Source organism: Erpetoichthys calabaricus, chromosome 16 (genome assembly GCF_900747795.2).
Source record: "Erpetoichthys calabaricus chromosome 16, fErpCal1.3, whole genome shotgun sequence".
NCBI lineage: Eukaryota > Metazoa > Chordata > Cladistia > Polypteriformes > Polypteridae > Erpetoichthys > Erpetoichthys calabaricus.
The window spans coordinates 48,238,337-48,252,255 of record NC_041409.2 but is presented as its reverse complement, the minus strand read 5'-3'; the positions used below and the strand labels follow the sequence as shown (position 1 = coordinate 48,252,255).

The following is a 13,919-nucleotide window of genomic DNA, read 5'->3' as shown; positions in this document are numbered from 1 at the left end:
GGCTGGAAATTTAAGTGCAGATCTTCTATAATACGCTACCGTGGCTGTTCGTTTGTCTGTCCAGGATTTTAAATCATCTGTAGCTCGCAAACCGTTTCACCTATTGACGTGAAAATTGGTACACATATACTACGTGACATCTACTATCCGCTTTCAGGGTGATGATTTTATTACTCTTTTTATTTTATTTTATTGTAGAATCAACTCTCGGCGCATGCGTACGGGCACCGTTCTCATTCTCTACCACCTTCGCTAATCATTCTTGAGGCAGATTGAAGACTTAAGTGCCAGATTAAGTGAAAAATTAAAGAAAACGTACTAAGTAATTGCAACACAAAAACTAACTTAATCAGTTTTAACGTGAAAAGATGCTGACGAAAGAAGAGAAGCAGCAGGCCGCTAGGGTGGAGAAAAAAAGAGCAACTCAGGAAGGAGCAAGCGCGTCAACCTCTGAGCAAACGAATGCTAAACTTATAGAGAAAGAGGATGAAAACTACGAGTGCTCAAGTCAAGTAGATTCACTGGATGTTATCGTGCAGTGCGCCGTTACTGGTATTACATAAATGTTAAAGTTTATCTTCACACAAATAAACTGACACATGGAATAAATGATCAAGTAGTGTTGTGGTTGAGAATGGGACTTCAAATCTCAACTTGATGAGAATTTGGACAGTCTAGAAGATTAGGATGGATGAGTTTGTTGGACTAAATGGCCTGTTCTTATCACAATGCTTCCAATGAGAATCTGGGGGAATGTTCAAACAACACCAAAGTGTGGGATTAAAACTCAAGATGTTGCACCTGTGAAGCGTTTAGATTTAGTAGCATAGTGAATGTCACTCTCTGACAGGAAAGAACTGAAATTGTTATATTTAAAAAAAAAAAAAGGCTGATAAATACAAAAGTCGCATTGTGAATGATTCATTACCCTACATGTACAGTTTTTTGGCTACAGCATTTATTTACTAGACACATTTCTGCCAACTGCTGTGTCTTCAGTATGCATCATTAAGAGAAATGTTTACAGATAAAGCAGCACATGGTTAGGCTCTACTATTTTCACCACTGACTTGTCACATATGGCCAAATACTTTCATTTTGACAAGTTTTCAGAAACATGAACATTTTTTTTTTTAAGAAACAGCCTTTAGTGTCTCTACTGTCACTTCACCATAAAGAGGGGATTTATAATGACTAAAATGTATGTAGATCTGCAATGACTGCCGACTGATCTTACTACTCGACACAGTTACATTTCAACTCACCAACAGATGCATGAAAAAAAAAAAAAAGGCTGATCTTTATGTTTTACAATTCTATGTGATATGCTCCACAAATAGTGTTGTAACAGGGCTACATAAAATGTCAAATGTGCCTATTCTGTTTTGTAAGTCTTACATTTGTTGACCTTTCTCCTTTGCAAAAATTACATACATCTTCTTGGTAAATAGCAAGTATTTGACCTTTTAAGAAGGTGGAAGTTCCTGTGTCTACAGTATTCAGTATTCAGTTTTGTGCTGTTAAATTTAAGGTTACCATCAAGAGAAAGAAAAAAAAAAAAAAAAAAGATCGGAGCTGGTGGTGGATTTTTGGAGACCCAGGCCCCTCCTGGACCCCGTGATCATCAGAGGTGACTGTGTGCAGATGGTGCAGACCTATAAATACCTGGGAGTGCAGCTGGATGATAAATTAGACTGGACTGCCAATACTGATGCTCTGTCTAAGAAAGGACAGAGCCGGTTATACTTCCTTAGAAGGCTGGCGTACTTCAACATCTGCAATAGGATGCTGCAGATGGTCTATCAGACGGTTGTGGCGAGTGCCCTCTTCTACACAGTGGTGTGCTGGAGAGGCAGCATAAAGAAGGACAAACTGGTGAGGAAGGCAAGCTCTATTGTAGGCATGGAGGTGGACAGTTTCACATCCATGGCAAAGTGACAGGCGCTGAGCAGGTTCCTGTCAATCATGGAGAATTCACTGCATCCACTGAACAGTATCATCTCCAGACAGAGGAGCAGCTTCAGCAAGAGACTGCTATCACTGCCCTGCTCCACTGACAGACTGAGGAGATTTTATTGTTTTTTATCAGTATGCTGCTGCTGCTGGAGTATGTGAATTTCCCCTTGGGATTAATAAAGTATCTATCTACATTGGGGCAAAAAAGTATTTAGTCAGCCACCAATTGTGCAAGTTCTCCCACTTAAAAAGATGAGAGAGGCCTGTAATTTTCATCATAGGTATACCTCAACTATGAGAGACAAAATGAGAAAAAAAAATCCAGAAAATCACATTGTCTGATTTTTAAAGAATTTATTTGCAAATTATGGTGGAAATTAAGTATTTGGTCACCTACAAACAAGCAAGATTTCTGGCTCTCACAGACCTGTAACTTCTTCTGTAAGAGGCTCCTCTGTCCTCCACTCGTTACCTGTATTAATAGCACCAGTTTGAACTCGTTATCAATATAAAAGACACCTGTCCACAACCTCAAATAGTCACACTCCAAACTCCACTATGGCCAAGACCAAAGAGCTGTCAAAGGACACCAGAAACAAAATTGTAGACCTGCACCAGGCTAGGAAGACTGAATCTGCAATAGGTAAGCAGCTTGGTGTGAAGAAATCAACTGTGGGAGCAATTATTAGAAAATGGAAGACATACAAGACCACTGATAATCTCCCTCGATCTGGGGTTCCACGCAAGATCTCACCACGTGGGGTCAAAATGATCACACGAACGGTGAGCAAAAATCCCAGAACCACACGGGGAACCAAGTGAATGACCTGCAGAGAGCTGGGACCAAAGTAACAAAGTCTACCATCAGTAACACACTACACCGCCAGGGACTCAAATCCTGCAGTGCCAGACGTGTCCCCCTGCTTAAGCCAGTACATGTGCAGGCCCGTCTGAAGTTTGCTAGAGAGCATTTGGATGATCCAGAAGAGGAATGAAACCAAAATAGAACTTTTTGGTAAAATCTCTACTCGTCGTGTTTGGAGGAGAAAGAATGCTGAGTTGCATCCAAAGAACACCATACCTACTGTAAAGCATGCGGGTGGAACCATCATGCTTTGGGGCTGTTTTTCTGCAAAGGGACCAGGACGACTGATCCGTGTAAAGGAAAGAATGAATGGGGCCATGTATCGTCAAATTTTGAGTGAAAACCTCCTTCCATTAGCAAGGGCATTGAAGATGAAACATGGCTGGGTCTTTCAGCATGACAATGATCCCAAACACCCCGCCCGGGTAACGAAGGAGTGGCTTCGTAAGAAGCATTTCAAGGTCCTGGAGTGGCCTAGCCAGTCTCCAGATCTCAACCCTATAGAAAATCTTTGGAGGGAGTTGAAAGTCAGTGTTGCCCAGCGACAGCCCCAAAACATCACTGCTATAGAGGAGATCTGCATGAAGGAATGGGCCAAAATACCAGCAACAGTGTGTGAAAACCTTGTGAAGACTTACAGAAAACTTTTGAACTCTGTCATTGCCAACAAAGGGTATATAACAAAGTATTGAGATGAACTTTTGTTATTGACCAAATACTTTTTTTCCACCATAATTTGCAAATAAATTCTTCCAAAAATCAGACAATGTGATTTTCTGGATTTTTTTTTTTTCTCATTTTGTCTCTCATAGTTGAGGTATACCTATGATGAAAAGTACAGGCCTCTCATCTTTTTAAGTGGGAGAACTTGCACAATTGGTGGCCGACTAAATACTTTTTTGCCCCACTGTATCTATCTATCTATCTATCTATCTATCTATCTATCTCAATCCTACCCTCTCATCTTTCAAAATCAGACACCTTTATTGTAACATGTTGGTGATCAATTGTTTTTACGGACATACCTAACATCTCAATGCAACCAATCTGGCCATGACAAAAATCTAACTGGATTGTGCACATTTGAGAAGGGACAACTAGTGAGTGTTCACCTGGAACTATCATAATGCATATGATGCAGCTACAAGAAACAAGGAAATCAGGTGTTTTGGGCCTGAAACACAAGACAGAAAATTAGGGATGTCACAGAACAGACTGTTTGGTATCAGGTCGATATCAAAGTTCTGAAAATGTAACAGTACTAGCATTTTTAAAGCAGAGAAAGTGTACAGAGAAAGTTGATACCATACTTGTGAATGAATGCACAACTGCAGGTAGACAATAATAAGTGAGTAAAAGATAAGTAACACATCATATGGAAGCAGCTCACTGTGGTTAAGACACAGCACTGCATCAACATGTGTTAAAAGGAAAAACAGCAAGCATGACACACAAGCAGGTGCTTGTTATTGCCACTTTTATCTCATGTGACAGATGTCCAGGGACCTTGCCCCACCGGGATGCCAGACATATGGAAGTACCGGAAGACAGGCAGTGTTTTCCCTGGGCCACGCCCCTGGGTTGTACGGGGGCCACTGAGATGGGGGATCCAATCTTATGCTCCACCGTGGTCACTGCCAGGGGGCACCTGGATAGCCCCTGGATTAGAGTATGCAGCACTTCTGCCACACTTCGGAGTGTTGCCAGAAGAAGGACTGAATTCCCTTGCAGCACTTCCGACACACCCGGAAGTGCTGCCGGATGTTAATCGGGGCCACCTGCAACACATTCAGGGACTGAATAAAAGGGGCCGCCTCACTCCAATCAGGAGGCTGGAGTCGGGTGGGTGAAGGACGGAGCTTGCCAGTGAGAAGTTGGAGGCGGCCAAAGAAGCAGAGAGGAATCAAGGGAGACCGAGCTTATGGTGAATTGTACATTGTGTGTTGTTTTGGGTTATGGGTTGTGAATAAACGTGTGTATTTTAAAACTTTGTGTCAGCCTGTCGGTGTCCGGGTCCAACATGTCCACACTCATTATGCAGAAACAGATTTGTGCCTGCTTTGAGAGCGAAATAACATTACCAGATTAGATGAGGTGTGATCGTTTAACTTGAACTGTAACATGTTCGTAAGAGGAGGTGAAAAGATAATGAGATTTAATGTTCCTACATAATCATGATATATGAACAGTGGCTTCGCATTCAGTCCAACTGTAATGAGCATTTCTACAGATGTCTTAACACACAAACTGGTTACTGAATAACATTTATTATCTAAAAAGGAATATTTCATTATTTTATAATATTATTTGCAGGATGACAGATGTTTTATAAAGTAGATGCCACTACATTGTCTTAAAACAAGAGGCACCCTAGAATTCTGATGTGGCGATACATGTTAATTCAATTATGGTGAATTTTGAATAAGGGCAATGCTGTGAAGCAGCAATGATATTTTGCTCCACATTTTGCAAATATTGTTAACTGTTCATTACTAATCATAACATATGCATAAGCATGGAATAACATTGAAGAAGCAATACTTTAAGTCACTATTTAGACACCCTTCAAATGACGTGTTACTGAAATTTTTCACAATTTATATTAATGTTCTCTACGCATGGTTAAGTAATCTGTTAAAAAAAAAAAAAAAAAAAAAACCCAGCACGTCAAATATATCAGTGCATGGTAATTCATTCAAGATAAAATTGTTGTTCAATCAGGACATTGTAAATTGAAATGAAATCAAATTGGGCCATCAGTTATAACACCCAGCCTCAATCAATACCTAAACTAATTTCCAAATTCAAAATCTGGATTAGTACACAGTAAAATGCAGATAATCAAAAAATGAAAGTGTGACCACTCATATAAGAAACCTTGACAACAGCAAAACAAAGGCAGTTTTACAGGAGAACTGAAATAAAGGATTAATGTACAACTGAAAAGATTGTTTCAACACTGGAAGCGTTAAAGTTGGGACAAATATTACAAAAACAAAACAGACTTGAAAAATGAAAGCACCAGGGGCATCATGAATAATGCTGTGTGCAGAACAGCAAAAAAGTGAAACTGTGTGTACACACAAAATAATTCAGATGCAGAAAACCGTGTGTAAGCCAACTTCCACGCACTTCAGCTCCATAAATCCCAGCCCGCATGAAAAGGCTCTGAAGCATTTGCTGAATAGGAGAAGTTCAAATAGACTGTGCACATGGCTGAGGCAGTGAGTGATGCCCAGAGTGTAACAATGCTAAAGCAGGTGTGGTAACAGGAATAGTTTGGCCATTCCGTGGACCATTATATTGTTACAGAATGATTACAATCAGATGCCTTAAATTTCAGTGTATCTGATAAAGCCGTGTCAGGGATGTAGATCTAAAAAAAGAGAGGGAAACCACAAAAGAACAGTAGCACTGCTTTGACGCTGGGTGCCACCAGTTTGCAAATCCGAGCGAAAACTTGTGTACGCACAGGTTAAGGCAGGCATGAGAATGTGTGTGGCTTGACGCCAATGTTACTTTTAACTCGAAGTGAGTGTGGAAACTGGCTGATGCAACATTTTTGTGCGACACACCATTTATACATGAGGCCCCAGGTGTTTGAGACATTTAAAATTCTAATTAATTCCGTTCATCGTGTAAATCGCGGCTGTGGAGTAGGAGACAGTAGAAATGTACCAACTCCAACTAAATGCAAATTGTAATGTGTTAAAAATTTCTAAAGTTCACATATACTAATTCAACTATTTTTTTTTCTAGACATTTTGATAAAACTACAGCTTCTTTAATTTTGTAGTTTAATCTTGCGTTAATGTTACTTAGTGTTTGTAAGCCACAACAACAATATGGCAGCCTTTAAACACAAACTTTAACAGGCTAGAGGGCTAAAAAGTAGCTTGATTATTCACATTTGTAATGAAAAATACCTTGCATCTTATATGTTGTGTGCTTTCAATAATAAATGTTAGTCTAAATACAAAGCGTAGTCATAGTAGTTGTGGTACTAGAAATTGAGAAGTTGGGAGTTAGAATCAAATGTTTTATACAGTGCATCCGGAAAGTATTCACAGCGCATCACTTTTTCCACATTTTGTTATGATGCAGCCTTATTCCAAAATGGATTAAATTCATTTTTTTCCTCAGAATTCTACACACAACACCCCATAATGACAACGTGAAAAACATTTACTTGAGATATTTGCAGATTTATTAAAAATAAAAAAATTGAGAAAGCACATGTACATAAGTATTCACAGCCTTTGCCATGAAGCTCAAAATTCAGCTCAGGTGCATCCTGTTTCCCCTGATCATGCTTGAGATGTTTCTGCAGCTTAAATGGAGTCCACCTGTGGTAAATTCAGTTGACTGAACATGATTTGGAAAGGCACACACCTGTCTATATAAGGTCCCACAGTTGACAGTTCATGTCAGAGCACAAACCAAACATGAAGTCTAAGGAATTGTCTGTAGACCTCCGAGACAGGATTGTCTCAAGGCACATACAGTATCTGGGGAAGGTTACACAAAAATTTATACTGCTTTGAAGGTCCCAATGAGCACAGTGGCCTCCATCATCCGTAAGTGGAAGAAGTTCAAAACCACCAGGACTCTTCCTAGAGCTGGCCGGCCATCTAAACTGAGCGATTGGGGGAGAAGGGCCTTAGTCAGGGAGGTGACCAAGAACCCGATGGTCACTCTGTCAGAGTTCCAGAGGTCCTCTGTGGAGAGAGGAGAACCTTCCAGAAGGACAACCATCTCTGCAGCAATCCACCATTCAGGCCTGTATGGTAGAGTGGCCAGACAGAAGCCACTCCTTAGTAAAAGGCACATGGCAGCCTGCCTGGAGAAGAAAATTCTCTGGTCTGATGAGACAAAGATTGAACTCTTTGGTGTGAATGCCAGGCGTCACGTTTGGAGGAAACCTGGCACCATCCCTACAGTGAAGCATGGTGGTGGCAGCATCATGCTGTGGGGATGTTTTTCAGCGGCAGGAACTGGGAGACTAGTCAGGATAAAGGGAAAGATGACTGCAGCAATGTACAGAGACATCCTGGATGAAAACCTGCTCCAGAGCGCTCTTGACCTCAGACTGGGGCGACGGTTCATCTTTCAGCAGGACAATGACCCTAAGCACACAGGCAAGATATCAAAGGAGTGGCTTCAGGACAACTCTGTGAATGTCCTTGAGTGGCCCAGCCAGAGCCCAGACTTGAATCCGATTGAACATCTCTGGAGAGATCTTAAAATGGCTGTGCACCGACGCTTCCCATCCAACCTGATGGAGCTTGAGAGGTGCTGCAAAGAGGAATGGGCGAAACTGGCCAAGGATAGGTGTGCCAAGCTTGTGGCATCATATTCAACACAGACTTGAGGCTGTAATTGCTGCCAAAGGTGCATCGACTAAGTATTGAGCAAAGGCAGTGAATACTTATGTACATGTGATTTCTCAGTTTTTTTATTTTTAATAAATTTACAAAAATCTCAAGTAAACTTTTTTTCACGTTGTCACTATGGGGTGTTGTGTGCAGAATTCTGAGGAAAAAAATGAATGTAATCAATTTTGGAATAAGGCTGTAACATAACAAAAGGTGGAAAAAGTGATGCGCTGTGAATACTTTCTGGATGCACTGTATCCTGACTTCAATGTGTTAAAAATATTTTTTTAACCAGCTAATGATGTAAATATAAACTTTTCAATAATAAATGTTATAAAAGTAACGGAGTGGTTCTCTGACAAAACAGACTTTAACAGCATATTTTTACAAAACTTGTTTAAATGTAAATATCCTAAATTATCTTGAAATTCACCAATTCAACAGTATAGATATGATATTTGAATTTATTTTTAGTATTGATTTTAAGCACTATTTTTTCAGTAACTGGGGAAAAAAAAAAGTCACTGAACATATGTAAAATATAATATGCCAAGTTAAATCAGGTAGTTCATAATGATATTCTCTATGCTACAATCCATCCACCACAATAATAAACACTTGAATTATATCACCTGATATTGCTATTAGAATTTATATATTTTATTATAGAATATGGCAGAATTATGATTCACTTAAATAACCAAAGTACATTAACAAAAATCCACTGAATGGCATTTCTGTTTTTTGCAATGATATTGGTATTGAATGCATAATTCTGGTATCATTGTATCCATAGAGAAAATCATCTGTCTGTATGTTTTATGTACCATGACAGAATGGGGAAGAGTGGGGTTGGAAAGAGGGGGCAGATTGCGGAACTTATCGTACCTGTCTTTAAAGCCTATGCATGGACACCTGCTCCAATAGGCAGCAAGTTACTGGCTGTCAGGAAATAGGGACTATTTGTATTATTTTAAAGAAAAGCTGCACAAGAAAGAGCTTAGTCTGTATTGTGTGGAAAAACAGATTTTGTTTTCTTACTATGTCTAGCTCCTCCCATAAAAGCCCCTTTCTACCAAAGGATTACAAAAATTATGTCAATTATTGTGAAACTGCTGGTCATCGTCAGCTGCGGTGCTAATAAACACCACATCCTGAATACACAATTTGGAATAATAGCGCACATGGGAATTTACAAGACAGGGTCCACAAATTTTAAACAACTTTCCAAATATGAGACATATTTAAAAAATAAAATAATTTATTATCAATTATTGGTTGATTGCCCAACTAATAATGTAGGACTTATTTCACAATCACTCTGACTGAAAATTAGAATATCTTATGTGCGATTTAAATACCATAACCAGCATTTCCGCTATCACTAAAATTAGAGAGTAAGCAACTTTGTAATAGCGATCAACCACCAAGTAATCCATAGAAACAGAGCACTGGAATAACCAATTTTGAAATGAACCAAGGGGCCTTAGCTTCCTCGAAAGCTTGCATTTGTAATCTATTTAGTTAGCCAATAAAGGGTGTCATTTCACCCTACTTTCTCTTGTATTAAACAGAATACTGCAATTGTGTTTTTTATTGTGTTGATTTACATCTGCTCTGGTTGCCAAAATGACACGGCACAATACATGACTAGGAATCAGAGTGGAAACAATGCCATAGTTATTCAAACACGCCAATCACTTAGAGTGATGCCACTCCTCAGTCACTGGAGATAGTAAGATTTGAACAACGGCAATCCTTAATGTGACATGGTTTCTCTTAAAGTGCTTTGAGAGGTAAATCTGAAGTGATGTTCCCAGTACAAATGAATTCCTGGAATTCTCACCCCCTTTAAATAATTTACCTGATAATACAAGGCAAACAACAGTGATCCAACTCTTTCCCACTATAAAAGTGCCAAGATGACAGAAAAAAAAAAAAAAAAATTCTTAAGTGTACAAAATATTATTCCAATTTTTTATTCAAAGCAGCCACCTTTCACTGATAGCACAGCCAAGCTGTGCTAACCCTTCTGTTTCATAATGCCAGTCACACAGTGCAAGTCGCCAACTCTGCCTCCAGTAAAAGGAGTCCGGACCATCACACTTCTTCCTCCATGTTTGACAGTTGGTGTCACACACTAAGAAACCATCCTTTCATCAGCTTGACAGCGTATAAACACCATGCATGATGAACTTGTCTTCTGATTGGCCTGTGATTTTGGCTCTGCTAAATCTCTTCCTATCACAGTCTCTTCCAGTTTCCAATTGCCTTTGGATTGTGTAGCACACCATACTCACTGACACTTGCATTGTTTTTTCCATTTGCAATCTCTTTCTAAATGAAAGGTCTAAGGATAATAATGCTCTGTCTCATTTCATTTGTTAATTGCCATGATTATGGGAATATTGACCAACTAGTACTTCAGAGGATGTAGTAACACAGTCTGTTCCAACTCTGCTTTAAGACAGACAAGAGGGTTTAAGTAACCAGTACATGTTGGGACACCTGTGCAAATTGTTTGCTTTAACTTGCAAGACTTAATTTACTTTAAATTGCTGCAGAACATCTGTAGGTTGTAACCTGTCAGTTGTTCTCTGAAGAAGGCCCATGTGTAATATTCTGGCATTTTCTTTTTTTAGTTTTTGCTAACGTAAATTTATATTTAGACCTCTGGCAGTTTACTGCTTACCTTTTCACCACTTTAGGTCATTCACTGCATTGCACCGGATTCCATCTGAAGAAAAACTGAGGCATTCTAAAACTTTTGACTGGTAGTGTACAACTAGGACTACAGGTTTTCATTCCAACCAGTTCCACAAATAAATGGTTCAGTCTGTTTTTTAACCCCTCTTACATTGCAATCAATTATATACTAGTACAGTATATTTACATGTAAACAAAATTCAGACTTTTGGCTTTTTTTGCCCAAACTTTTTTTACCATATTCTTTAATTCACTTCTTCCTGTAGAGTTTACTCCCTTAAATGTATCCAAAAACTGGGGGATGGATATTTGAAGAAGTAAACTGCAAAACAATGATTTTTACATTATGTACATTAAAGAACCATCAACAACAAATCAAATTTATAATTGTTCAATACATGATTAAAGTTGAACAAATCAGACTCTGCAGCTGCATGAATAAAGAAGTACCACTTCTGGTTAGCGGAAATAGCTCAAAAGGTTGACAAAAATCTACGTTTTGTACATAATACATGTAGGCAAAATTTGGTTGACCTAAGTTAAAGCGTACTCAAGTTATTGTGTTTACATAAACACACACAGACAAAATTCCAAAAATGGTATTTTTGGAATCAGGGAGGTCTAAAACATTGAGATTCATCAAAATCTCGAAGTTGAATTTTTAGACTATTCCAAAACTGTCCCTATACTTCATATATGAGAAAGTAAAAAAATAATGTCAGACAAATTCTTGCTACATTGCCCTAAACATTTTGCAAACCCATTCTGTATTTCTGGATTGATACAAAAAAAAAAGGCAGAAACTGAAATAACATCTTGTTAAATAATGCAGAAGGTGGTTAGGATGAACACCTGCATTTAAGGTGGTCCATAGAACTGAACTTGAGGACCACTTAGTTAAGGTTTAGATTACTAAATTAGCTCACAAATGAAAGTAACATTGAAATAGGAACTCTGATTTAACATTCAGTAATGCACTTGTGTCTGTACTGCTCATCGCCAATTGTCAATATCTGGATATAACAGTAAACTTCACAGGAAAAGGAGCATTAAAATGAATAGCATAAGGCATAGATAAAGCAAAAAATGCAAATTTCTGAATTGTTTACATGTAAAATATACTAGCACATATTTCTGAAGATAAAATTAAACAATCATTTAGAAGACGAAACCATTTATGAAACAGGCTGGAATATAAACCAGCAGCCACATTAGTACTCAAAAACTAAACTTGGAAACCCCGGTTGTAACGCAGTGGTTCTCAGGTTCAGTTCTGGGGGCTTCCTATGGCTGCAGGTTTTTGTTCCAGCCAGTACTCGCAGTCGCCTTAAAGTGATCTCATTGATTAATTAGGTTAGGAACATGCACTGATACAGCATGTTGCTGCACCCACCACACGACAAACAACCTCAGGATCCCAAATTAGGACCAGAGCTCAGCACCACACCAATTCAAATGGAACGGAATAGTGGGAGGATTATATAAAGAAGAAAAAACAGTGGAGTGCCAATCCTGCCACCAACCCCCAAGTTCCCCCTGCAAGTTGGAGGACCTGCTTGCAGGACTGAATATAGGACACAGCAATTGCCAGTTAAGGAGGGCCTTGCTCAAGGGCCCAACGGAGTGAATTCACTTCTGGCATTCACAGTATTTGAACCTCATAGCCACCACTCCCCGCCCTATTGTTTAATGCGCAGACCCTATCCCCCATCCCTTGTATCTTGCATTTAAAAATTAGTGTCAAAATTTACATTTAAATTAATACATATCATCTGTATTTTGTTTCTTTTAGGGGCTTATTTGGCTTTACTTTTCAATTCACTTTTATTTTGGAGATTGCTACCTCAATTGTATCCAAATCTCAATACTTACTTAATGATGAGCAGAGCAGGTACTGTACTAGTGCAAATGACTCTGAAATGAGCAACTACTTTACAAAATAAAATCACAAGAAAAAAAAATTCTTTCCCATCTTACAAACATATATGTCTGCACCTTTTGGTAAAAATATAGCATCACCAGTTTGTAATTTGTAGTTGGAGACAAAGAGCACAGAATCTGGGAAATAGCAGCTTGCTTAATAAAAAGAGAAGAAATGGATGGAGACAAAACCCTGCAGGCACAGGAGGCTCGGAGAAATGAACTTGAGAACCTCTAGTATAATTGACTGGTGTCAAGTTCAGAATGGATTCCTATCTTATGCCTAACAGTACAGAGAAACTGCAACACCCAATGAACCTGAAATGCAATAAGTTTATCAATAAACTGGTAAAACTGAATAATAAAATTAAGGTATTATAATTATGTGATTATACTTGGGCAGCAAAATGGAATAATGGCTATGGCTGCTACATCCAGAACGCTCCATGTAAATCCCAGTATTGTTTTTGTGGAATATCCACGCCCTTTTTGTGACTACCATTCCAAAGATATGAGATTTAGGTCACCTGGTAACTCTGAACTGGCACATGCTGCAACTGCAGGTGTTACACTGTGTGTATACTCCAATGGCATAACCACCTGTCCATGGTTGGTTTACACCTTGCACAAAGACAGGGACTTACTCCTTAAGCCACCATCATGTTGGAGTAAGAAATAAAAAGAAGACAACTTGATCAGTGTGCTCCTTATTATCACAGAATCATCATCATCATTAACTTCACCCTTCACAACCTGTGTATAAAAGCCTCTAAAGGGAAGAATTGTAGGAGAAATTAAAAAGCTCAGCAATACCCCGGGAAAGGCTAGCTTTACAATAACAAAGCAGGGCGTAAGCATTTTCAGCAGCAGCAGAATCATCAGAAACATCTCACCAGTGAACAGGTGCTTCAGGGACAGCGAACAGTAACAAAGGAATGTAAAAGACATTGCAAGATGATGACTGCTATGTGTGCGCGATTTTTTTTTATTTTCCCTTCCTTCCCAAATAAATGAGACAAGACGATGAAAAGGGAACTGTAGCTTTTCACAGGACACTTCAGCTCGGGGGACTGCCTGCTCAGAGATACAATACAGAA

The 13,919-nt window shown here is 39.0% G+C and overlaps 1 protein-coding gene across 3 annotated transcripts in view; it reads right to left on the bottom strand.

The window, feature by feature from the left end:
* map3k9 (mitogen-activated protein kinase kinase kinase 9) overlaps positions 1–13,919 on the bottom strand; it is a 154,069-nt gene that overhangs the window by 139,442 nt on the left and 708 nt on the right. The gene's annotated exons all lie outside the window — the stretch shown is intronic.